At 42.7% G+C, this 27,179-nt stretch overlaps 1 protein-coding gene across 3 annotated transcripts in view; it reads left to right on the forward strand.

Moving 5' to 3' along the window:
• Window positions 1-2,051: 2,051 nt before the first annotated feature.
• Window positions 2,052-27,179, forward strand: part of glis2b (GLIS family zinc finger 2b) — a 44,141-nt gene continuing 19,013 nt past the window's right edge. For all 3 annotated transcript variants that reach the window (XM_074697102.1, XM_074697103.1, XM_074697101.1), the window contains exon 1: window positions 2,052-2,914. The gene's annotated coding sequence lies outside the window, so the exon portion shown is untranslated. The remainder of the gene's footprint in view (window positions 2,915-27,179) is intronic.

The following is a 27,179-nucleotide window of genomic DNA, read 5'->3' on the forward strand; positions in this document are numbered from 1 at the left end:
ACATTTAATCATTCATTTACTTCTAACATTTAAATAATTATCATTAAAAAGTTAACATGCATGCAGACATTTCTTTCAAAAAGGCAACATATTAAACACTGCAACTTCTGAAACACCTCCATATTAACATTATTATTATTATTATTATTATTATTATTATTATTATTATTATTATCATTATTATTATTATCATTATTATTATTCATATTCAATTTATTCGAATGGCGCCTTTAAAGACACTCAAGGACACCTCACAATATAAAAGAAGTAAAAGAGTCCATCATCATGAGTGTCACTTCTTGATCATTTATAAGAAGATGTAAATACAGGTGGGACTTCTGATCTTGTCAACAACAATGGCCAAGATCCACAGTGAATTAAAAACAGGCCTAGCTTTCTCAGGGAAGTGGAAGTGCTGTGGGATAACTTTTGTCAATATGTAACAGTAAACATCTGAGAGAAGCTCTGTGTAACTGTGGTAGTGGATGATGCCAGCACACAATAAAGGACGTTTCAGGACACAGGCCTAATGTTGCTACATTTAAATGAAAGCAAAATAACAGCAGCCTTTTGTTAGATGAAGGGCTGGGAGAAAAAAAATCGATATAGCAGGATTTTGTCAAAAATCATTTTTTTCTCAAATTCAAATTCTTCATTTCACCCTCTTTTCATAAACTGGATTGGAAAAATGTCACCATTTTTCTCCAGCAGAGGGTGAAATGTTTCTCTCTGACTTTCGTGATGTGCATTTTATGGGAAAATATGGCTCCTGATATAGTCTGTAGATATTATCATCATCATTCCACTTTTTCACATGGTCTGGTGTTAAAAAAAGAGGCAAACTAAAAAAAAAACAAAACATAAATATTGAAGAATCAAAATTGAATCGCACTCCAAAAATTGTAACAGAATCTAATTGCAACAACAGCATATGGTCCCAGCCCTAATTAGATAACGATTTGAACATAAGTCCTGCCTCTGAAAATGCCAGCCCAACATAGTTTAGGATTTTTTCAATTGGGGCCACTTCTGGCCAGTTCTTGGATCTAGCCCTGCTGATCATGTTTATTATTTTAAGGATGACACACCTCATAGGATGCCTCCTTTTTAAAGTGAGCAGAGTTTTGAACACTTAGAAAAATCAAGCAACCAGATACTGGTCACCCCTCCCATGTGTGAAGTTGGATTGGCCTTTGTGGATTATTAGCTGCTGTGATGCATGGTAACACTGTTCCCCCATTTGACAAGTTTTTCATCCAAAAAAAAAAAAAAAAAAAAAAACTCATACCAATACATAGATACACAAATCTAAATATACTTGTGAATATTTTCTACTTCTTTTAAGTCTGTTCTGCTAAATGTTGAGGCAGTGTCTGCTCAGTCTGTACGTTTCTATTGTATGGCTTTCTTCCTTGTCTACTTTTTGAATGCAACTTGGAGAAAATTGTCATTGACATGCAAGTGTAAGTACATACCATTCAAAACACAAAGTGGTATTTATGTTCAGAAACTTCCCATACAGAATACAGCAGATACTGTAGAACTACATCACAAGAGGGCAGCAGGTTTTAATTCATCAGTACTGAAGGGGCGTGTGATTCAAAATCATTCACTGAGACACAAAGTACATTTTGTGATTTATTTTATCTTCTGACTTCCAGTCTTCATAGAGAAAGGTGTTTGCAAGTTTTGATCACAATGATTTGTGCAGGAGGATGTGACGGTCTGTGTCATTGTTATTTAATGCAAAATCAAGAGTTTTATGAAAGTTTGGATTCAGAAGACTGTGATGAGTGATTTTAATGACATCTTGTGTGAGTGGCTTTGTGACAGGGAGCAGAGAAACACACAAACGACTGAGAAGCAAACAATGCAGAGTTTCCTTGGACAGGCCCGTTAATAGAGGGATCAGGAACAGGGAGAGATAGCCATGAGGACAGAGAGGGAACAGAGAGGGGAGAGTTTGGAGAGGAGCCGGGGACTGCCCATGGTGGAGGGGCGGAGCAGTAAGCATGCGCTGAGCTGGCAGACTCCGAGCTGGTCCTGACGGGCTGGCTGGGCTCCGGGCGGCTGTCTGTGCACTTCAGACGGTGGTGGGGGAGACTGCCCTCAACACTCGCTGTATCCTCGAGTGCTCAGAAGAAGAAGAAAAAACAGCAGAAGAGTCACGGGGATAGCTGGGGGAAAAAAAAGAAAAGAAAGCAAAAAGCCCCACCTCGGCATCTGGAAAAGCACCGAAGAGAAAGGAGACGAAACCTCCCCTTCCATCCCACACCCCGTCGCCAACCCGCCCTATCTACCCGACCCACCAGTTCGTGCCATCCCTCTGGTTCGGACCGCCCTCCCACCCCGCCAGGAGAACCACGACCACCCATAGGAAACCCCCACTTGACGAGCGTTGCCATTACGCGATGCGCTTTGAATTGGAAGAAATCACCTTTGCGTTTTTGATGCACTACACAACCAGTGGTCTTCATTTTTCCTCAGCGGGAACACTTGAGGCTACGGATCTGGGTGTTTACACTTTTTGACGGGTTTCCAGGGGCATGATACCATGCTGAATCTATCACCCCACGGAAACAGACCAGGCTGTCATTCCTTAGATTAGTCTTTATTTAAACAACCGGCTGTCACATACGCTGCGTTTGAGCTCATGTTTGGTTTTCCATGCTTAGAAATATTCCTGACAATGGTCTGGGAACGGACCGCCTCTCTAGACACCTAGAAATCTTTTTTCAAGGCGCATTCGCTCTGTGTTTTGTTTTTATCAAAGAAAAAGCGACAAATTGACGAGGAGTCATTTGACACCGACGCTGCTTGAGCCACATAGGACTTTGCGTGCGAAGTTTGCACCGGGAAGAGGGGGGCCAAGTCGGAGATATCTCCGTCATATCCACGGCGTTTCTCCTGTAAGGTAAGAAAGCAACACCATCTTTCGTGTCAGTCTGTCACATTGTGTCTGCTGTCATGTGTGTCCACGTTGGCTCAGGGTGCGCGGCTTGAATGTGAAAAATCGCACGAGTTCAAACAGGGTAGTGACCTATTTTTCAGAGTCTCTCTCCAGCGGTGCGTCCAGACCATGCAGCCTGCGCTCCCCACACTGTCACTCTCAAGGCCGGGTAGTGGCGGACGTGCCTTCACCGGCGTGTGTGCCATTTACGCAGACAGCCATTTAAGGTTACCCATTTCCATACGGGAGCGACGGTTTCCGCGTGTCTGCATCCTCGCCCCCCTCCAACCCAGTGAGACATATTTGGAGCAGGATCACAAATTCTGCTCTGCACAGGGGCGTTTGTCACCGCGCAGCCAGCTGTTGTGCAAGATGCAGGTTCGCGTTGAGCTGTGTGATGTTCTGTCACAACATCTGATAAAGAGTTCAACGTCTGCAGGCTGCTGTGTCACTTGATAAACAAGTATTGGTAAACAAAGAGATGGCTAATGTGTGACCATGTGAGGTAAACACCCAACAGGAATGATCCCACATGGAGGCCAAATGTGTAATTCTGTGTTTATTTTATTAAACTATCCTGCTCCAGCCTTAAAACATTTCTGCTTCACCGCTCTCCTCAGCTTGGTTCATTTACTGAATAACTGTTGGAACCAGTGACATCTTTGTCTTGCCATTTCATAAATTTTGTTTTGACCAGCTCTAAGTGAGTTGGGGCCAAGTATGTAGCGCAGGGGGCAAGGATGAGCACAGGCACAGAGGCCGGGATAAAGAGCTATTTTCCTCCAATTAAGCAATTCCACTGTCCCTAAGCCTAATTGTGCGCACACTGGGACTCAGTTTGGGAAGGACCTTCTCCCCATTGGCTGCCTCCCATGGGTCCATTGTTCCAGAAGATGCCAGGGGAAAGAGCAGAGCCCTGCCAAGGCAGACCTAACAAGCCCCTGTGCTGGAGTGGAATAAGGCCTGATCATTAAAAAGCATTAGGCCGCAATGCACATCGAGGCACACTCAGGGGGCTGCTGTCGTATTTTGGGTCAGGGAAAGATGTCTGTACATTTCAGGGGTGACTGCTAGAACAATATGACATGAGAGAGACTGTCACACAGATATCATCGGAGGCTGGAGGAGGTCTGGCTGCTCTCCCTGGACCTTTCTCAAAGTATGTGGAGAAGGGGGGCAGTGAAAGAGGCTGCACGGCTTAGTGCGAAGGAAGGGAGGACTTTGACTCTCTCCTTCCTCCCTCTTCCAGGCCCCTGCTATTTAATCCATAACCCCTCTGTGAACCGTGAGCACAGGTGCTCCCCACATCCACAGCCTGCATTGTGTATTCAATCAGCTGATGATCAGTTCAGCTTCAGGTCAACCATAACATCTATGTGACAGAGAGACAGGGGCCAGACGGAGAGGCATCCATCACCGTCAGCGCACTTGTTATGAGGCGTGGATTCTCTTCCACGGCACTCAGTCGCTGCACAGAAACATCTCCCGGCTTCACCGTGGAGCCACATATCTGCTGGGGTCCAGCTGTGCAGCCCTGTGGTGGCATTCCACACTCACAGGATGTGTTTTGCGTACGCAGCCTTTTTTTAGCTGTACATTCTCTTATCCTGACTACATGCTTGGCCAGATGTAGAGACGAGACGTGGACAGCTGCAGGGAGCAACACCTCGCACACAGTTTTGACACTAACTTGCTTCACCTGCTGCAACAAGTTCCTAAGAAATGGATGAATCATGAAAGCTTCCCACCGTGCATGTCTCTGAAATCAAAGTAAAGGCATTGTTGCTGTTTCCTCTCCTGAAATTTTCCTGCAACTAGAGGTTTTGCACCACACGACCACAACTGTGTGACATCATACCATGAAGCCCCAAACTGTTGAGGGAAAGCAGCTGCTTTATGGTGGAAAAGGTGGACCCTAATGGCTTATTCCTGCGTCAGCGAGCAACCACTAGGCATGTGGTGTGGAGGGGTGGCGGGAGCCCACAGTGCACTTGTACTTAATGCCTTAGACCAGGATAATAAAAGCACACCACATTTGATTTTAAGAGGGAAAAGGTCAGTGGATTCTTCTGATGTGAGCATGATGCAACAAAGAAGCTGTAAAATCCAGGATCACAGGAGTTCGTCTCTCCTCTGGGGTGGATGAAATATGCCTGTCACTCAAGGAAAAACTTTGGAGGAGGAGTTGAGTTGCTTTCAGTAAGTGGGAGGGATATAAGTGGCACAGTCTGTGTGGAGAGCCCGTGTGAGCGTCTGAATTGATATCACAGTGGGGTTCCATAGCTGCTGGGGATTACAGTCACGCTGAAAGGCGGCTGAGCAGCAGGGGACGGAGGATAACAGTGGTCAGTGAATGAGGCGGCACGCAGCGAAGACAAGCCACCTGATACACACTTAAATTTATCTCCATGAAGATAAGAGCCATTTCATTAGAGATTCCCACGACAGATAGTCCCTCTTTGATTTCACTATCAGGGGAAAGCCTGCAGCAGTAAATCAAATCTTAAACCAAGCAATGCTCAGTTCATCTGTCACGGCTGTCTATTAATGAAATGTTGTGGGTTTTAAGTTGTGCTGTGTTGGAGGGAGATGTACTTCTTGACCTCAGATTGACCTGAAGGAGATGTTGCAAGAGGAAGAAACCCTGCAGTGAGTGAAGCAGGAGAGAGTATGTAGAAGTAAATGGACTGTCTGTGGTTAGATGTGGATATATATGTACACCATATATATATATATATATATATATATATATATATATATATATATATATATATATATATATATATATATATATATAATATATATATAAATATAAATATATATATATATATATATATATATATATATATATATATATATATATATATATATATATATTAGATAAACGCACAAACAATAGATCAATACATTACAGTGACCAAACAAGTTCACTTTGGCCACAACAGATAAATCCTTACAAACAACACATCAAGTCATCTTACTTTCAAAAACAGAATCCTACATGTGCGTAACAAAGTGTCCATGTACTGATTGCGCTCAGTTTGATAAAAACAAAAACCAAAAAAAAAAGGATAAGTCAAATTTACCGAGATAAATAAAAAAGAAAAGTAAGAGAAAAAAAGGAAACTTCAAGTTCTCAACTCCTCACAGACCTGTGACCCAGGATTGACATTTTGCCCACTTTGGGGGTTATAATTAATAATTTCCTTTAGGGATGCTTACTAAATTAGGTACTTTTATAGGTACTGACCGAATGCCGTCAAAAGTACCGGGTATCGATTCACATGACATCAAATGGTACCATGTTTAGGTACCTAAATGCATCCTTGTATCTGTGAGGGAGTAGAAGAGTAGGCATTTTTCCTTACTGGACATGAACACAGATTTTCAAGGTTATACACTGAAGAAGAAATATGTTAAATTGAAAATATATATGTCATTATTAAACAAATTGATATTTTTACCACATACAGCCAAAAAAGTACCGAAAAGTGGTACCATTGATTACTGGTATCGATCATCAGGTACCGGGTATCTGTACCGTATGGTTTCAGATGAGAAAGGTACCCATCCCAAGTGGACATGACCACAGCATTACAAGGTTATATATTGAAGAATAAAAATATTAAATTGAAAAGAATTTACCTTTTATTATTAATCAAATTGATATTTTTTACCACATAAACTCACAAAAGTACCAAAGATTGGTACCGTTGAGTACCGATATCAATTGCCAGGTACCGGGAATTGGTACCAAATCATTTCAAATGTGAAAGGTACCTATCACTTATTTCCTTTAACCTCTTACGACCCATGGTCCACATATGTGGATATTACATTTCTGCCTCTCAGACTCATGATACTTTATTTTTTCTAACTCTGACCTATCAGCCACATTTAGGGACACTGCCCACATCATCTGTTGGCGAAATCACATTACACCCATTTTAGTGAAAAAAACCCTAACATATTTAAGTTCAATAATAGTAATAACAAACAATTAGTCTTTCATCAGCATATAGGATTCATATTTTTAATATTACCCCTGAATGCACTGTTTCTTGATGTTCTGCTACAATGTCTAAAGCGAAATACCTAAAAGCCAGTTTTTGAAGAGGATAGGGAATCTCCTTTTTTTGCAGTTCATATTTTTGTGCTGTGCACACGTGGAAATCCTGAGTAGTAGATGACGGTGAACATCATTATTAATCATCAGACTCTGATTCAATAGCATAACTTGTAAAAGACTCTCTCCACTCCTATCATCACAGTCCAGCTGTGCATTTTTTTTTTTTTTAACTGTGAAGAATCTTCTCGCTAATCATTTCCATGTGTGCAGCAGTGGAGGTGACACATTCATACTCTGGAGAGCTACAGTGTGATGTGTCCGTGCTCAGTGACAGCCAGGCTCCTGGATCTGTATGTTAAGAATAGACGCAGCGGATGCAGATCTTGACTCACCCCGGTTTGCTAACTGAGGTGGACCAGTGCATACCGCCCTGGCTGGCTGGCTGGCTGGGCTCACGGGCCGTGCATTTTTCTCCAGTTAAACTGTAACCACTAATCACCTCTGGGCCTCACTGTTTCCTCCTGGAGCAGACCATTCCAGGGTCCCTCGTGTAGGTTAAACCGCCCCCTAAGAGAGCATATACGGTCTATCCTTGTTCAAATCACCTGCGTGGGACTCCCTAAATGAGCACAGGACTCTGGCTCTTCCTGCGAGAATCTGCCTTGGTGAAGTTTAGGGGTCAGTTCCTCTGCTGCGAGTCCGTAGGCCTGCATTTCCAAAATAAACACAGACAACTCCGAGCCTCACTCCAGCTATACCCCACCCAGCTTCTTCTCCTTCTCCTTCTTTTTAATGCTGCTTGCTCCTTCTGCGAAGTGTGAGAGACTTCCAGCTCTCTGAGCCCTGCAGACAATACGCAGACCATGTCTGGGGCAGGGCGCAGCTTGATGAGGGAAAGTTAAAGAAAGAATACACAAGTAAAGCCAAGACTTGAAAGAATAACAGCGATGTAAAGGGGCTGTCACAGAAGGAGCGGAGGGAATAAAGGAAAGACTGTTTGGGTTCGTATCTGCCAACATACTCCAATATTTCACTTATAAATAATTCAAAACTTGGATCCAGTCGCAGCTTTCGCATGTCTAGGGTCTCGTTTCAAGGAGCTGTGAGTTGTACAGTAATACGCTCACAGCAATTCACTTTAAGTAAAGACACAGCTGGTTTGTATTATTATTTACTTGCTTGGCCAACACCCTGAATTCCCCAGTATACCCTCAATAGAGCTACAGCAGCTCAGTTGGACTGATGTGTGTGTGTGTTTGAGGAGAAAAGAAAGGGAGGAGTTGGATAAGAGGGGCTGAGGATGAGGAAAAACATGCAGGGGAGGAGAAGACAAGGCAGAGAGATCGATGGAGGGTTGTTTTTTTTATTTAAAGAAGGGGTTAAAGGAGAGACGGGTGAGGCATTTCTGAAACTCGCATCAGGCTCTCATGTCTGGGCCTGGGCCTGGCTCCCTGTCTGGGCATATCCAGTCCTGTCAGCTCGCTTCCAGACTTTGCCCCCTTCAACCCCCCTCCTCTCCCCTCCACTCCCCTCCATCCTCTCCCTCTCCTCCTCTGCTCCTGTTTCCCTCCCTCATTGCGTCTTTCGTCTCCCACTTTCCATGAGCCCCCAGCTTCATATGTGACGCTCCCATTATATAAGTCGATCTTATACATGCTGTAAAACACAGGGAGGGTGTGTGTATGTGTGTGTGTGTGTGTGTTTGGCTGGTTAAGTGTTTACTTTCTGTGTGCTGTTGGGGAGATTTTGCCAGCACTAATTCATTTCATATGTAGCATGGTTGTTTTTTTCTTGTGTTTTTAAAGCCTGAGTGAGTATCTGCTAAAAAAAAAAAAAAAAGGCTCATTCTGACGTCTACATCATTATGTTTTATTTGTCTTTGAGAAGTCTTCACCTTCGCCTTCCTCCAACAACCTGTGTCTGATGAATCAAAGTCTTTGCTCCTTGTTTCCTTTCTCTGTCTGCCTGTCCGTCACATTTCTTCATTGGTGGTTAAAGTCAGTATTGATTCAGCACAGAGGGCTTTGTAAGAGCATGAATGCTGCTCTGACCTTCTGAATTAATTGAAATCCACTGTTACGCTCATTCTTTCCAAGGCTGCAGATAGATATTGTACATTTGTCCAAAGCACATTTATTACTTCTGTGCTCGGCGGTGAGTTTTTTGCCAAACGAAAACGAGAAACCGGCTCCAGATCTTTCCGGAGCTTCAGTCCGGCAGATCGCGCTCGCTGGACGTGCCAGCAAATTTAAATCAAGAGTTGAGTGCTTCTCCATTTTACAGCATTATGCTCAACTCTGTCTGTCGCCATCTCAGTCGCCCTCCATCTGTCCCTTTGCATCTGTCTCCCTGCTCTTTTTTTTTTCCTGCGCTTCTCTCTTGGATGGAGCAGCAAAAAAGATAAAAGCTGTAGGGTGGAGCCTGTCACTTAGTTGAGCTAGAACACAGGAACACAGAGAGAAGAGAAGAGAAGAGGGAGGGAGATAAAGAGAGAAAAGACTGTCATATTGACCTTGTCTTATTGCCAGGCATGGTGGGAGGAAGAGGAGGAGGAGGGGGGCACAGGGTGGAGGGTTACTCCGAGAAAACAGGCGCTCCATGCGAGAAGGGAGAACACAGAGCTGCCGTTAAGTTGGCACAGCCTCACAAGGAAAAGACAACACCAGCTTTGTGTGTCTGTATATGTGAGATCACTGTAAAGGGAGGCAGAAGGGCCCACATGGAGGTATATAGGAGACAGTATGGGGGGGGGCACGCCCAGATTAAAAGAAGCAGGAGCTGGCCCCGCACACAAACACACATCACGTCACTTTGTCTGCTAATTGCTCGCTGCTGTTTTGTATTTCTCCCTCTTCCTGTTTTCCTCCTCTTTGGTTTTGGAAGCTGAGCCGCTGCCCTGTTCCTTCTCTCTGTACATAAACATTCTTATACACACACATACCGCTAACACACACACACACACGTACACACAAACGTGCTAATGGAGACCCTCCCTGTCCAGAGCACATCTGGCTCTGCGTGGGCCACCCCCTTTTCTTGGCTCTGTCCTGTGCTGCATGGCTGGTGCACAGGTGTCACCCAGACCTCAGCAGGGACAGGGAGGGGCCGTCCAGGAATCCAGGGGTGAAGAAGAGAAAACAAGAAGGTGATAGACGTGTTTGATAAGGCTTCAGCTACCCTACAGTGGTTAGAGGGAGCACCCACCGCCCCGCCACCCCACCTTAGGCTCTGCCCTGAGCCTCCCGGAGGCCGTGTTGCATAAAGCTGTTGTGGGGATCATATTACCTTGGCTATTGAATAAGGAGACTGGCTTCCCAGAGAGTTCACTATGTGCCGCTGGCTTATTGAGTTGCAGGCAAATGAAAGAGGCTGGGGTCAGTGTGCAAAGGGGTTTGTTTCTCATGCGTGTGGTGCCATAATATTCCCGTCCAGGAAATGACTGTGAGACAGGCACACCCCTCCCAAAGCTGGAGCGGTACCACAGCACTCTGAACTGGTCTGAACTCCACAACACAGCCTGCATGCTGTGCACTGCACACACACTCTGCGTGCATGTGTGTGTGTGTGTGTGTATGTGAGGCTGTATACAGGAGGACGTGCAGTCAGAATGTGTACGTGTGGATTTATGACGTTACTCCTCCTTCCTTTCCACTAGCCTTGAAGTTGTCACTGGGAGCACGGACCACATTGGCTCAGCAACTGGTGCTGAAACACAGCCTGGGTTTGCTGCTTATCTTACCACAGTTTCCATACCCATGTCACCCCTATTAATCTGCCTTTTACTGTGTGTGGGAGAGGGGGGAGATGGAGGAAAAGATTTCTGGACATCCTCCCGTTCCCTCCTACCCATGGCTCAGAAACGGAGCTGGGCCTTCGCCAGTGCGGCAGTATAACATACATCTCCTGTTGGGTTTAACCGCAGCTGCTCTGAATGCTCCGCTGGTGATTTGAAGGATCTTAAAGAAAGGCCAGGGGTCTGCAACCTTTACTTCCAGTGGAGCCTTTTTGCCTCAGTTCACCTGGATTGAAGTCATTCTGGAGCCATAAAATCTTCACAATAAAGACATTGAGGCGTATAAAGTTCTATACAAAGGTAAAATCTAGTGATTATTAAATAAACAAAATCTTTTTTTTAGTTCAAGAATTTGTACATGTAATGTCTCAGATTTTCATGTATAAACAAATCTGCAAAAAGAAAATTTAAAAAAATAAAAATTTTTTTGGAAAAATGTAAGAAACAAATATTCCAAGAGGTGGCAAAAATTAACATTAGTTAGATACATATATTTTTTTAAAACCTTCAAATTAAAAACAAAACCCCAAATTTATCAATTTTCGAGAGTTTGGAAAAATTCAAGAAACAAAAATATTCTAAGAGTTAGCAAAAATTAACATTAATTAAATAAATATATATTTTTTAAAACCTTCAAATTAAAAAAAAAATCAAAAATGTATCAATTTTCAAATGTTTGGAAAAATTAAAAAAACAAAAATATTCCAAGAGTTAGCAAAAATTTACATTAATTAAAATAAACAAACAAAAAGATTTTAAAACCTTCAAATAAAAAAAACGAAAAAATATTCAATTAAATAAAATTTAAAAACAAAAATATTCCAAGAGTTAGCAAAATATACTTAATTAAAAAAATAAAAATAAAACAAATTAAAACCTCAAAAAAAAAAATATATAGAAAAGTATCAAATTAAAAAAAAAGATATTTCAAAATTGCAAGCAATTTTGTATTTTAACAATTTGCAAAAAAAAAAAAAATTTAAATTAATTTGCAACAATACAAAATTTAAATAATGCCTTAATTCAATAACATCTACTGCTTATGTCACTCAACCTATCATTTTTTTGTTGTTTGCTAATGTCCTGCCTAGCATGAATATTGAGCTGGGATGTTGGCAGTTTAATAAATCCATCCGCAGAAAAAGAAAATCTGTTTTTCTTTCTTTTCAGAACTGTCTCTTTTAGATTAAGTTATCTTACAAGGGGTGTAAAACCTGAGGTTAGCCACAGGTGTAAGAAAAGTTGTTGGGCTGTTGATGTTGTAGGAGGTGAAGTAGAGCTGTGGCAGGCTTTATTTCCAGATGTGATATATATTATATTATATAATACATATTTAGTTCAACTAAATTTTAACACATTCTTTTTTTCTGGTGTCTGTTCCTTTAGCCATCAATACCCTCTGTAAGATAAATAAAGTTTCTTTTTTCAGTAATTTTCTTTTTTAAAGCTACAGAGAGCCACTGCAAAGGAATGAAAGAGCCGCGTGAGGCTCCAGAGTTGATACACCTCCATACATTCAGAGTTCTGGGCTGCACACCTGTATGCCTCATTTGGAGGCTGAAGTCATTTTTAATGGCTTAAAGCTGCCTGGGAGCGTGGGGAGTGACCACCAGCAGCTCTTTGTTTGTGTGTCGGCAGGGACAAGCTGGTATTTTAAAGATTTAGGCAGGTGCCATTGCTTTTGCATTCCTAACCTGACCTTGTGGTCACTGCCGCTGCTGCTGCCTCTGGGGGAGGTCTGCCTCTGCAAAACCAGCAAACGAGGGTGTGTCTCATACGAGTCTGTGTGCATGCTTTAAAAACGCACCTTTGAATCTCTCATGTCTGATAAGATCTCACTTTGCATGCATGCAAAAAACGGCTTCGCTTACGTCTGCATACCCATGAAACGGTATGCTAACAGTCCTGACATGTTACTTCCTCTCTCTGCGGGAAAGAAGATGCCAAGAGAGGAGCATCGAATGATAAAACCAGATCATGTAACCCCCCTACTTGAATTTTTCACCGCCACTCAAGCTGTAAGAATAATGCTAATGTTGCTGTGAGTCAGCTGGAATGACAGCATTTAGTGTGGGAGTAGCAGAGCACCATCACTTCCGAAACAGAGGCCTCTTCCAGCAGCTCTATCAAAACGGACACAGCTGGTTGGTGGGCTGATGAGAGGACACTGAGCCGGGATGTTGCGCTGTTTGCTCCTCTATAAACAAATTCATTCACAAGTTCCAGAATACGGACGCATCTCGCCACAAAGACGTTTACCCTGAGTTCAGCTTTTATTGTTACCAAACTGTAAAACAGAGCTGTTAACTTTTATCGTGGTACTTTTTCCTCTATCACCCACCACCAGCCCCAACAGCCTCAGACTGTTTTTCTTCCCCCTCTCGCTGGCTTCATTCCTTCTTTTCTTTCTCCCCCCACCTCTTTTCTTTCCTCTCCTGTTGCTTTCCTACTGAGCATGGTGCGGTGACGCCCCTGCTTGGCTGGCGAGCCGACTTCCAGACCCTGTGATTGCGCGCAGGAGTCGGAGGATTGCATCACTGCCTGTGGGGAGAGGCCACAGGAATGGACTGAAGAGAGAGGGGGGAAGAAACGCTGAGAGAAGAGAGACAAAGAGGCATGAGGAGGTCGGATGAGGAAGAAGAAGAGGAAAGAGTGATGAGAGATGATGGAGATGAAGGAAGTGAGGAGGAAGTAGAGAAGGGAAGGAGGAGGTAGAGAAACCCAGCAGAGTTAGTGGGAGGTCAAAGTAGGAAGGGTGGGGATGTCGATCAAATCCCTGGAGTGCAAAGACAAACACATACTTCTACTCCTCTGTCTTCACGGATGGAGGTATGCCTCCTGCTGCGTTCATTGGTTCCTGCCTCGTTTCTCTCTGCTATGAAACCGTTATGTTGTGAAATGCCCCACGCTATTGTAAGATTACTCACCGCTCTTCAAAGCCTGCAGTACCGTGGTGTGAAGTGCCTCAAACATTAGTATTGGGTTGCTTTACTGCTTCAACACTGAGTCACTGACCCCGGGAGAGATTATCTGTTCACCCCTGATTGCTGGCCTGATACCACAGTATAGATTAAAACTGTCCTGGTTGATCAGAAACACATGTATGCAGTCTGATTTAGAATTAGACCAAGTGAAAGAAAAACTTGCCAGTGACTGAAAACACATGCTGCTGCACGTGGGCCTTCATTCTCGTCCTGTTCATGTCATATAGCAGCTCCTAGGGAGGTTAATAAATCGACTGTGGCTCTGGAAGTTTCCTCGCTGCGTGCCAACATGCAGCTGCTGTCTCCTTCTATACCTGCCTCATAACTTATCAGCTGTTCTGCCAAACTTCAAATGATTTTACAGCAGATTATGTACAACGTGTCATCATCAAATGTGTTACAGGATCAAAAAAAAAGAAGATTTCTATTACGTTTAAAGAAGAACTTGATGTCTTTTTAAAGTGTTACTTTAAATGCGGACTACTCAGGCTTCCCTTGAAATCCGTACGTCACTCTCCGTCAATCCCACCAACCAACCGGCCGAGCCAGAGTCGAGTCAGGTCACCGTGCCGCGCGATAATCCCGGGTTTAGCAGCCTCTAAGACTCTGTGACACAATGTGAAATCTCCGTCAGATGGCTGTTTATAGATCATTTTGTAGCCTAATCTCAATATATGCCAGACTAAGTGAAATTGCTGTTCTGTTGTCTAGTGTCTGGGGTGTTTTTTTTCCCCTCATAATAAAATATTACATCACTCACTCATTTCCCATTCAGTGATGGATTAAGCCTGGTCTTATTTATCTATTTATTAATATATGAATAAAAATATACTTTTTAAGTCCTTGAAGGTTCATAGTTTACACGTCTTGTAGTCTTAAAATTCAGTTTTTCGTCATTTAATGAATGTTTGTATTTAGGACCACTGTTAATTCCAGAAATATTTCTTAACTATTGGCTTTTTTTTATTACAGATTGAAGGGATCGTGAAGAGTTTCTGAGTAAACTTTAAAAAGTCTCACTTTTAGATATCTGCATGATCATAATCCTCACTTTAAAATGAGATTATCAGCACCGAAGCAGGCAATTTCTTAGTAAACCAGTCAAGTCGGACTGATTTATGGCACCAGTCTCTATGACAACACCACACTGGCTGACAAAGTTCAGTAAGTGAAAAGAGGGATCTGTGCTTTGCTCTGCTGAAACACTCGGTGTACTTTGTAGTAATGGTGGACACTGAGGCTGGAGTGTGTACAAAAAAAGGACAGATGAGCAGAAGACAGATAAGCAGGAGAGTGATAGAGCACGAGCTAAAGGCTAACACAGGAGCTAAACTGTTTGTGCTAATATTCATTCCAACCCACAGTCAGCAGTTATTCTGCAGTGGTCTGTTCAAACTTGAGAGTCTATCAATAAAATGAAGAGTGAGGTTACGTTAGCTCTGATTGGTAGATGAACACTGGACATACTTTCACCAACGTTACATGTTACGGACAAATCTTAGTGCATCAGGCTGTGAGGAGGTCTAAATACTGCCGGTTACTAAACTAAGGCACAAACTGAGTTTACAAAGTTTGCTTGTTGATAAGTTTCAAGCAATAGCTCTACGTAACTATAAATAAATAGTTACGTAATAGTTAGTTATCTCATTGCTCTGTATTTAGTGAAAAGTTGTCTTGAACTAAGAAAAGTAGCCAAAACAAAGATCTTCTCTTCTGTCATGTGCTTAAAACAAACACACCTTGGTAAGAGTCACATCTTCATAACAGTGGGTGCAAGTACTCATGGGAAACGGAGTCTTAATGTTGGAATCACAAGGCTTTCAAGATAGTCCTCACAGGCCTTAAAAAGGCTGTCTGGACAATGAAAGACCAGATATGTTGCTTTTTGACTGTCAGGGGCCGTTTCCACAACAACAGTTTTAGGCTTAAACGCAAAAGTTTTGTAGCGTTTCAGCCTCGTGTTTACACGGAAAAACAATTTCAGCCGACCTAAAACGCAAATTGTTGAAAACCACCTCCAGAGTGGAATTTTTCTGAAACGCTGATGACACTGTTGCCGTGTAAACAGTAAGCCGGCGTTTTCAGTGGAAACGCTGACATCACGCTCCGCTTCGCGCATACAACAGTACAGTTGTTACGATCATTGCGAACTACCGTGTTGTGCTCGTGCTGCTCAATCTGCTGAATCTGCTGACTGTTTTTCAACAAAAAGAGCATCTGTTGCTCCACTTCTGCTCTTAGTATTCGCCAATAAACCAGATGATCGGCTCAAATCTACTTCAGTGGAGATCTACCAAAAGACACTTCTGCACAAGACAGTTATAGCAACACCAACAGGCCTGGCATGCTTACTACAGCGTTTTCAGTATAAACACATATGTTTTTTCACTGCGCTTTAGCGTTTTCAGATGAAATATTGTCGTCAGATAATCAGATAATTTTCCACTTATATCTATCATTTCTCTATTTAAAGGTGCAGCGTAGGGAATCTCGCAGACATTGACAACAACTCTCTTGTCTTCTTGCCTTATGGCATTCTAAGTTGACTAGAATTTTTTTTTCCAAATTCAGGTGATGATACAGTTATTTCACCATCCTTTTCTACATTTTATTTCATACCAAGTCTGCTCTCCTTAATGTGGCTAAATACTAAACTTACTGAGAAAAAAACAACTTCCCAGTGACTCAAAACAAGTTGCTAAAAAAATGAAATAATGCCAGAATTCTTGTCTTGTTTGACTTTTCCAAGCCACTAATCCATATAATGTATTTTACCGTTACAACTCCGGCTGACAGGAGCTGTTCATCTCAGCGTTCTGTGATTCATAACAAAGAAACACAAACTGGTCCGACAGCTGATGCTTGACGTCATGAGCGCAATCAGAGCCAGCGTGTGCCCGTCTTCTCTCATGTAAGACTTCTTTTTGACAACAAACCACAAGTGAGCCCCGCCCTCCTCGTTCTGTGCCTCCTTCCCTCCCTCCCTCCTTCCCTCCCTCCCTCCCTCCTGGCACCTTCCCTCCCTGCCTGCCTGCCCTCTGCCTGGAATTCTTCAGTGTCTGAACGCTCTGGCTGGAGGCCATCGGTAGCTCGCTGAGAAGCTTCCTGTTGCACTCTCCCCTCCTTCAACACGTCTATCTCTCTCTGCTTTTTCCTCCTCTACCAAACTTCTTTACATCTATCTTATCAAACTGTTCCTAACTTCTCATTCTCTTTGCATCCTTTACTTTTTAGTCTTTCTGTGTTTTAGATCCCTGATAAAGCGGGAGGCAGCCCTGTGTTGTGTCGTAGCAGTTGAACGCACGTGTCCCTCTGCGTCTGTTTTGCAGCCGTCTTGACTCCAGCGCTCCAACAACTGCCTTCTTCCTCAGTAGCCCTTCCCTTCACACACGCACGCTGCGATTACATAACACTGTGTACAGTCCCGTGTGCCCTTTTGCAACAGAGAGAAAGAATCAGTGTGTGTAAAAGAGAAAACCCAGCAAAGTTATTTTTCTGATATTCTTGAATAAATAGTATGAACTGGGTAAATAATTTGGCATTTACCGAGCAAGGGAAGGGTGCAGGAGAAAGTGAGAGGAACAATAAACAGAAAAAGTTCAAGGATCGATAAGTGTAACAGAAAAACAAAAGCACTGAGTGAAGGGATAAAGGGAAAGGGGGAATGCAAGGCCCAGAGGAGGAGGAGTGGAAACTGAGGTTTCCTGTCTGAGGAGGCGGCTGGCTGAGGAGGACAGAGGCAGAGTGGGAAAAAAAATCTCTCAGCTGTGTGTGTTTGTGTGTTGAGTGATCCATCAGGGGTGGAGGGGTGGAGGGTGTGCAGGGGGAGGCTGTGGCTCGGGTGCGTATGTGTCAGAGGAGGTGGGGTCACTCCTGGCTATTACCTCAAGAAACGTCAGCAGCGACAGAAAAGGGAAAGAAGAAGTGACCATGTTTGGGCTTGTTTTCTCATTTCTCCAAATCACTGACAGGGATTCTTCAAATCACAGACTAATACCGTAAAACTCAACGTGTTACATCCTTCTCCAACTAATCTTATCTGACTGTCATGATGCTCTGTAAACCTGGTGATTAAGATAAATTGTTAAAATTTGCAAACTCCTTTGATCACTGAAATCGGATTATTCAGACAGTTTATCCAAAGACACCTAGTGGTAATTCCTCTTCAGTGTTTATCAGCTTTAGTTACAGAAGTCAAACCAAACTGTAAAGGGTCAGAGGTCACACCACTCCCACACTGCAGAGTCACCTTTGACCCTGTGCTGTCCACCTGGTGCATGGAAAAACCAGCAGGTCCAGACATGCTGCAGCTGCAGGTCTTTACACACCTCTGCTGATGGAAACCTGTTCTCAGAACAAAGCCGTGGATGTGGAGTGTCACAGCGTAGCTTTAATGTGACAGGAGAGCTCAGTCTGACGTGAACTGAGGATGTGGAGGTTAATAAGTGAAGAGGAACTTATGATTACTTCTGTCTAGAGCACTTGAAATTTGATTATTAACCTGAAACTAGAATTAATATTCAAAGTTTTTTTTTTCTCTATGTGAAAATTGGCTATATTTGCTTTAAAGGCACAGTGGGTGATGTTATCCCCAAGGTTTTTCCTCATTGAAAACAATAACAAATCATGTTTAATGACTTCATGAAGCAGCACTGCATCATGGGAACTGTTGTTTTCATTTTGGAGATGCACATGTACAGTTGGGCACAAATGTCACAATGCGCCATGCAACTTAGTAAAGAAGATCTGTAAAGAGCTCAACAGAGAGCTCTGATTGTTTGCTACAGCTGGGTTTGTGGGATATAAACAAGAGTCATGTCAGAACTCGCAGAGGTCACTGATATGTTAATTCAGGGTTGCAGTGACTCTGTGAGTGACAAATTCCTGAGACGACTGAAGCTCCAATAGCTCGCTCTGTGTTTGGACATAAAATTCTTGCACTTGTTGTCATTTAGTTTTGCAGACTTAGTTATAGTACAGTTCATTATAGTTATAGTTATAACTAAGTTAGACTGAATATAGACATGAGAAGTTCATCCCCTGACCAATATATGACATATTGGATCTGATACGATCTTTAGTTTGTGTAGAATATGAATTAGTAGGTAATAATGAGATACAAAGTTTAGCTGCTTCAAGAGCTGACAGGGTATGATGCAAATTTGCAACAACAGGCATCAAAGGGTTAAATTAAACGAATCTTTTGCTAGCTACTTTGACAGGCATGTTTCTACTGTGCATTGAGAGATCAAGATGTGGATTTTTGTTTGCTTCTACCATTGATATCCCTCCTGCTTTGCTGACTGCATTCCTGCAAAGATTTGATTTTGACAAAGCAGAAGATCTCTCTCCCTCCCTGCTGCCCCAACATTTTGGCCCCGTTTACACAACAATGTTTCATTCAAAATCGCTAAAACACAGTGAAAAAAATCTGCGTCTACACTGAAATGCCGAGGGACTGAAAACGCTGTAGTAAGCATGCCAGGCCTGTAGTTGGCGCTATAACTGTCTTGTCCAGAATTCGCTTTTGGGAGATCTCCACCACAGTGGAGTTGAGCCGATCATCTGGTGTATTTGGGAATGCTAAGTGCAAAAGTGGAGCAGCAGATGCACATTTTGTTAAAGAGCACAAGCACAACAGGGTAGTCCCCAACGATCGTAACAACTGTACTGTTGTCCTGTTGCTTGCACTCATGTGAAGTGGAGTGTGACGTCAGTATTTCCACTGATAACGCTGGCTTACTGTTTACACAGCAACAGTGTCGAAAAATCCCATTCTGGAGGGCATTTTCAAAAGTTTGCGTGTTTCCGTGTAAACTCAAGGCTGATATGCAACAATACTTTTGCGTTTCAGCCTAAAACCGTTGTCGTGTAAACGGCCCCTTTGTCTTAGCTTTGTACAGTGTTTGCCAGAATCATTTACCTCTGTGTTCTCGGTGAAATCTGACCTACAAACCTTGCAAAAAGTGTTGGGGTTTGTTTGTTTTATAGTTATTTTTTGAGTTGTAATAGCTTTAATTGGATGGGAGAGGACAATGGAAACAGCAGGAAAAAGGGGAAGAGTGGGATGTGACATACAGGGAATAGGCTGGATTGATAGCAAACTTGATTGCTGAGTGATGCTGTGTAGAGACGGGCTTCAGCAAGGATGCTACCGCATGCGCTAGGCAGTGATGTGCTTGTCGCTGCCAGGTTGGTTTGGCAGGTCTGATGACACATATGCAACACAGTGCTTATTAACGGGTCTTTAACTGGTATCAACGTAGAAAATCTGGAAAATGTTCAAATGGGGAGTGCAGATAAGGGGTTGAAAAAGGAAGACTCATGCAGGGTTTGGGAGCGTTGGCAGGTTTGTGACCGTCACATCCACTATCACTGTGTGGATCTGCATAGACAGTACGCTGAGTCGATACAGGGGACACATGGTTGTCATGCAAAGCACTGCAATAAAAGCAACTTTGTCCAACTTTTTCCTAAAACAGCAAAGAAAAAATCATCCAACATGATGCAGACAGAAATAATGACCACTAGTGGGCTACTTCATACTAAACTCTAAAGCCCTGTTTCCACCAAGTGGTTCAATTCGGTTGGTCTCGACACAACACTCATTTTACAGCGTTTCTACTCACTAATCCCAGGACAGATTTCCAGATAACAGAGACAAGCCATCCTACTTTTTTGGAACCCTTCTGTAGGGGTGCCAGACTAAATTGATCCGACCCCAGAAGGTGGAGCTACAACACTGCAGACCATTGATTGGTCGAAAGAATCGTCACGTACCGTGCAACAGTGGCTGCTGTATTTTGCCTGGCGACACGCAGTCTTCTATGAAACAAACTTGGTTGTTCTTTATAACAAAGAGCTACATGCCAATCACAAAGAAGATGAATTACTGGATGTTTCCATTGTTGCTCTTTATTTACTGAGTCGCGCTGCTATGGCATCACGCTATTATTTAATTGATGCGGCTATCGACATCCAGCTAACAAGCTGCCTACCACGAGGGGCACAGTTGGCGGTGGAAACGCCAACAGGACCAGGCTTAACCAAGCCAACCTGTACCAAACCGTACTGACCCAAACTAGACTGCGTGGTGGAAACGGGGATTAGTCTTTGTCGATGTTGCTGGATTTCCTTCTTGTCAAACAGCTCAGCTAATGCGAACAGTTCTTCTCTGGCTGTCACATTGCTTTGAAGTTTGATATTTTCAGTGAAGAGTCACTCTTGATTGTATATCTCATTGCAGCATAATTTCAATCATTTAAAACAACACATTTCATGCCTTTTCATTGGTTTTGAGAAGTTCCCACCACTTTCTTTCTCTTTATCTTGATGTGTGTGTGTGTGTGTGTGTTAGAGAGTGTGTTTGTGTGTGAGAGTGAAAAATGGAGAGAGCAAAGAGCCCCAGGGAGAGATGGCTTGCCTCCTACAGACCACCTCCCAGGGTCACAGCAGGAGAGAGATTAAGTTACAGCCAACCTCAGAGGGGGTCACACAAGACGTGTACACACAAGACGTGCACACACACACACACACACATTCTTTCGCTCTCAAAAGCCCTCTTAGAAAACAAAATATCGCATAAGATTATTGGATTCCCTTTAGGAAAATCGTCTTTTATGGAAGAGTTTTCAGAGGCTCTGATTCGTGTCGCTGGCTCACATTTCTGCATCATCAACCTGAGCGGACTAACCCGAGCCTCCGCGGATCAGATCAGGCTAAAGATCAATCGGTCGGAGCGGGGTGAGAGGTCAGCGCTGATCCATGTGAGCCTTGAGGTGTTGAATCACGTAGTCCTCCTTTGACCTGCATCATCCGTCTCCCACACCCTCCAGCCCCGAACACCCACAGCTCTTCAAAGGCTGCTCTCCTGCATGTATGCAGCGGGCGTGGAGTCTGGTCTCCAGCCAGAGAGGGTCACACAGGGGGATAGATGACGGGGGGCCGCTAAAGAGAGGACACAGACCCCTCTTTCAGGATTCTCCTTCCTCCTCCACTTCCTCCTCACCCTCGTATATCCTCACTGTGGCCCCTTTGGTCATCTCTCCTCTCCTCTCCTCTCCTCTCCTCTCCTCTCCTCTCCTCTCCTCTCCTCTCCTCTCCTCTCCTCTCCTCTCCTCTCCTGTTTACTCTGCTAGAGGGAGTGAGGGCCCAGAGAGAGGACAATGCCGTCTTTCAGAGAGACCGTCGACCCCACGCCTGAGCAAGGAAGTCTGCATGGGGGCCAGCCAACACTCCTTCTACAAACTTCACAGCCATCCGCCACAGAGCCACACACACACTCACTCTCTTATCACACGGGCACGCACACACACCGCACTCCAACCTTCATGGTATCACTCCTTCTCTCAGTCACCCTTTTTGTTTGTCTCACATTTCCCAGCAGCCTCCTCTCAGTGACTGCGGCTGTCAAAGGATACCAAAACTTCAGTCCAAGAAACACACTCTGTGGGTCACATCCACAGCCAGTCTGTAATGTTTCTCCACTAAGACAGAATCCTGAGGGTGGGCTGAGGTGAAATCCAGCGTGAGTGACTGATTCAGCAGGAGGTGCATCGCCTGACTCCACGGGAAACACTTAAGTGGGGTGTAGGTCGCCTCGGGCGGAGTGGGTATTGTAGATATTAAAGGCCTGCGGAGTTACTTGGAAGTCCCTGATGGGTTCAAGAGAATTTGATTCTTTTCTATCATTTCTGTTTCTTTGAAGAAAGTTTTTTATAAGTGAATCAACGCAAAAGTTCAGACTTTCTTGACCAAACATTTTGTCTTTATCAAAGTCATGTCTCACTTTGACTGAGAAATTAAACTATAATTCTGCAAATATGTTATCAATTGAATAGATAGATTATCTAGATAGATAGATAGATAGATAGATAGATAGATAGATAGATAGATAGATAGATAGATAGATAGATAGATAGATAGATAGATAGATAGATTGTAAATAAAAAATCTGAAAAAAAACAGTAAAAGCACTGGCAGCAAAGTTTTCAGACAAATACCATAAAATTACAGTCAAATCAATCTACAGTAATTTCCAGTGAAAATACTATTTTTCCCATGTACAATAACAAATTTGTAATGTATAAAAACAAACTCCATGCGTAAAACTAAAGATAAATATCTGCAGATTTACAGTAAAAGTGTGTAGTTTTAGAGTAAAATACCATTATTTAACAGATTTTTCCTAAATTATTATGGTCAAACACCTTCAATATAGTGACATTGCAAAGAGTTCTGCAGAAATATACCCTTATTGTACAGCAAAATACTTTTTGTTGTGAAGGTGTTCTGTAACTGTGAGAGTGCCAGTCTGCCCCCTGAAGTGCAGACAGCCAGTCTGCTCCATGGAGCACAGACAGCTAGTCTGCTCCTTGGAGCACAAATAGCTGGTTCGCACTGTGGAGCACAAACATGCTGTGTCCATTGTATCGCAGGGTCTCATATCCACAGTGTGTCCTCCTCACTCATGGTTACAAGCACTGTCACAATAAAAATGAATTTGCTGTGAAATAAAAAGAAAATAATAAAATGTAGGACACAAACTGATGGAGGACAAAATGACCAGTGATACATGAGAGGAAAGAAGTGTTTTTAGGAGAAGGGCAGTGTGTTCTGTTTTTTGTTTCTTTAAAATTTGTCTCTAAACGCAAAACAATTCAACCCTTTATTTTTTACAGTTTTTTTTCACATAGTTCTATGTTACAGGGTTTGATTGTAATTTGACAGTATCTGTCTGGAAACTTTGCTGCCAGTGCTTTTACCGATTTTTTTATCAGTGAATTGCAACCTTGATTGAGGAGGGTCCAGCTGGCGTAGTATCTAAAAATAAAATGAGGATGTCATTTTACAGATATTTTCTGTAATTTATCACTTTTGCATAATTTTTTTTGAAAAACAGAAAAAAATACTTTTAAAATTAGGGGTTAATAACTGAAAATTTCAAATTCTGGTGTAAAATTACTGAAAATATCTGTAAATCTACTAGCATTTTGTTGTTTTATAAGAAAACAGGAAAAAACTGTTAAAAATTACAGACCTTTTCCTGTAAAATTACATTTTTTTAACAGTGTCCGTAAATGTATAAGAAGACAGAAAGATAGTCGGGAGACAGATAATGAAAATTCATTAAGTAAAATAAACCAACCAATAAACCAAGTTCACTGGACACAACTTAAACTTTCAACACTGTCAGGTAACAAATTATTGTAAAAATCTGCCGCTAACACCAACTTGTAGCAGACAGTCTGCTGAAAGGGAGTATAACATTAAAGTAGGACTAAAGTGTTGGTTACAATCACAATATGCTTTGCGGAGGTCTGCGCTCTCTGAATGCTTCTTGAGTTTGCTAAGTGTTTTGTTCCTGGTTTTTAATGTTAAAATGCTCCATGTTTAGTGGTAAATGTTACTTATTTATTTTCAATGCAATATATCATTTTTTTTTATTTTTAACTTGAGTTAAAAATAAGAAAATGTTAGAGATTTAAGAATCATCAACAACATGAGTGAGGGGGAGCTCATGGCTCAGAGGATCAGGGGGTACATAAGACAAAAAGGGTTGGGAACCTCTGATCTGGTGCAGGAAACCATTCCCCCTTTCCAGCATGCATCAAGTTTGACAATAACATCAATGCTACATGTAACAGGCGTGAAAAGAGGCTTCCCTCATGAGCTAAGTTCTTGTTTGGAGCAGTGATATAACTCTAGAGGCTTAAAATGAGCTAAACAGCCCATTATAGAGAAATGTAATGATCGGCACATGGAGAAGCTCTATGAGAGGAGCTCCTGTGTTAGAGTCCCCCTTCAGTGTCTCTCTCACTGAACGATGCAGGATCATGTGGTTTAAGGTGCCAACTTGATTTATATGCTGGAGTTATATACGGATCCATATCTGTTCCTTGGGCTTCATAATGTAGATTATATCACTGATGGAAGGCCAGGTTTCTGTTTGGATGGATGAGAGGAGGATTGTAAAATGAAGGTTAAGCTGATTTCCGGTCTGTGCCGCAGGGTAAAGGGGCTTTACTCACTCAAAGTGGATGACGGGAGATCTCTGCTATTTTAGCCAAACCATAAAGTCTAAACTCTTTGCTGTCTGCGCGGCTGGAGTTACAGGAAGTTAGCACAGAAGAAAACAAGAGCGAGGGAGCAAGATGTGGTCTTAACCTCGGCTTATATCACATCCACTCCAACTGATCTGAAGATGTTTGTTTTCACAGCTAATGGCTGCGTTTGCCCACATAACACACTCTCTGGTCAAAAAGATCATTAGAGCTAGCAACAATAAAGCTATTTCTTTATCATTACACACTCTGGTTAAACTGATGGAAAATAATCCACTTATTATGTGTCAAAGTATTAATGTGGTTGTATATTTTGAGCTGGCGTTAATGGATATACAAATGAAAGTGGAGACATTTATAGGAAGCTTAGAAACTTGTGGCTTTACTTAGACGTGCAGCAATAAAAGCCACACACTGTGGGCTAGCAAGCTAGCTGCTACTGTGTCTTTTTCCTGCATCCTCTGCAGAACCCTAAAATGTCCATTCCTAGCAGGGTAGGAATGTGAGTTAAAATCCGTAGTGATAATAAAGTTATTTTCGTAAGTGAGTTACTGCAATTTGTGGAAATGCCCTTCATCCGTGGGGTTTTCCTGCACTTTGGGTTTATTAATGCTGACATTTCAGTGTGAAGCTTTTCCCCATAACCCACCAAGAGGGACTGGTGTCATGTGCTCCTCAGTTTAGTCTTTAATCAGATAAAAACCACTGGTTATTTGTCCCACAATGTGTCTTTCTGTGCGTGTGAGGAGCATCAGTATATATATGCATCAGGACAGAGAGATCTCACCGATAATACCATAATGCTGCTCTGTGTGCATGTTCATACACTATGTTCCTCTTCTCCCATCAGTACATGTGTGTATCATCATCTTATCTATGGCTGATTGAGTCTCTACACCCCCGGTTCACCCCCTCTGGCTCAGTGAGTGTGTGTGTTTGTGTGTGTGTGTGTGTGTGTGTGTGTGTGTGTGTGTGTGTGTGTGTGTGTGTGTGTGTGTGTATGTGTGTGTGCTGGTGGCCTCCCCTGGCAGAGCTGCTGAACCTGGTGACCTCTTTGCTCCGTGCTTCCCAGACACAAGAGCTTCTCATGTGGCCTCTGGCCAGTTACTCTCAAAGCCCACCATTCACTAAGCACCATGGCTCCTATGGGTGTGTGTTGGCATGTGTGTGAGGGAGAGGAAGAGCGAATTTGTTGAAAATTACAGTTTGATTATTGACTTAGTGTGTGTGTTCTTGAAGTATCACTGTTTACGTATGAGTGCGTGTGTGCGTTTTGTGTTGAGTGTACGTACACGCTGGGAGCTGTGATACATGAAGCTCAAAGGGAATATAGGACACCAATCAAATTTGTGTGTGTGTGTGAAAGTGGTGAGAAGGAGCAGTGAACCCTAACACATTGCGCTGAATGGAGAGCTTGGCCATAAACCAGCAGTACAGTACGAGCACCGCCTGTATGTGTGAAGCAGTACCTGCTGGAACGAGAACAATCGTCTCAACTTTCATTCATATGCCCACTGAAAGGATCCGACGTGTGGGAATGAGTGTGTCACAAAAAAATAATAATAATTCTAAAAGAGCTTTTCTTTTCATTGTTCACATTCATTTATTTTGTTTCTGATCTGAACATGATTGACGTCATGATTGCTTGACCTGCTGTTTGGCTTTGTAGATTCGTGCCGTTAGCTCTCAGTGATGTCACTGGCTGGTTTCTATGGAGACATTTCAAACCTAAGAGCTGGAGCTGGAGTTGATTTTAAATGGAAAAAACTTTGTTTACAACATTTGTGCTGTGAACAGTTTGCCTATAGGTTTCAGCTGTTTCTTATTCCCTTTAAATGCAGGAATATCACAGCATTGTGTTGCACAGCTTTAACCAAAAAATGCTAGATGTGAACTTGTGTGTTGAACTTCTGATTAGTCAATTAATTACACGACAACATTCCCCCCTAAATTGCGAAAAAGCAGTGACCAAAATCTGCATTTACATGGAAAAGCTGGGAGACTGAAAATGCTGTAGTAAGTATTCCAGGCCTGTAGTTGGCGCTGTTTTGTCCAGAAGAGGCTTTTGGTAGATCTAGCAGAGCTAGGATGATCATCTAGTGTAGTGGTGAATGCTTATTGAAGATGTGGTGCAACCATGGACTTTAAAAAAAAAAGACGTCGCCTTGCATGGCTTGAAGTGAGGTTGCCACAAAAACTGCTCCCCCTGGTGGCTGGCTTCAGTATAGGTAAAAAAATTCAGCTCCCCAGTCATTCCAGATGAGCTGTGGTCAAACTTAAAAAAATAATTACACCTCGTGCAAATGATTCTCACATCTGA

Source organism: Halichoeres trimaculatus, unplaced genomic scaffold (genome assembly GCF_033239565.1).
Source record: "Halichoeres trimaculatus isolate MK-OKI-2021-1 unplaced genomic scaffold, fHalTri1.1 fHalTri1_scaffold_20, whole genome shotgun sequence".
Classification (NCBI taxonomy): domain Eukaryota; kingdom Metazoa; phylum Chordata; class Actinopteri; order Labriformes; family Labridae; genus Halichoeres; species Halichoeres trimaculatus.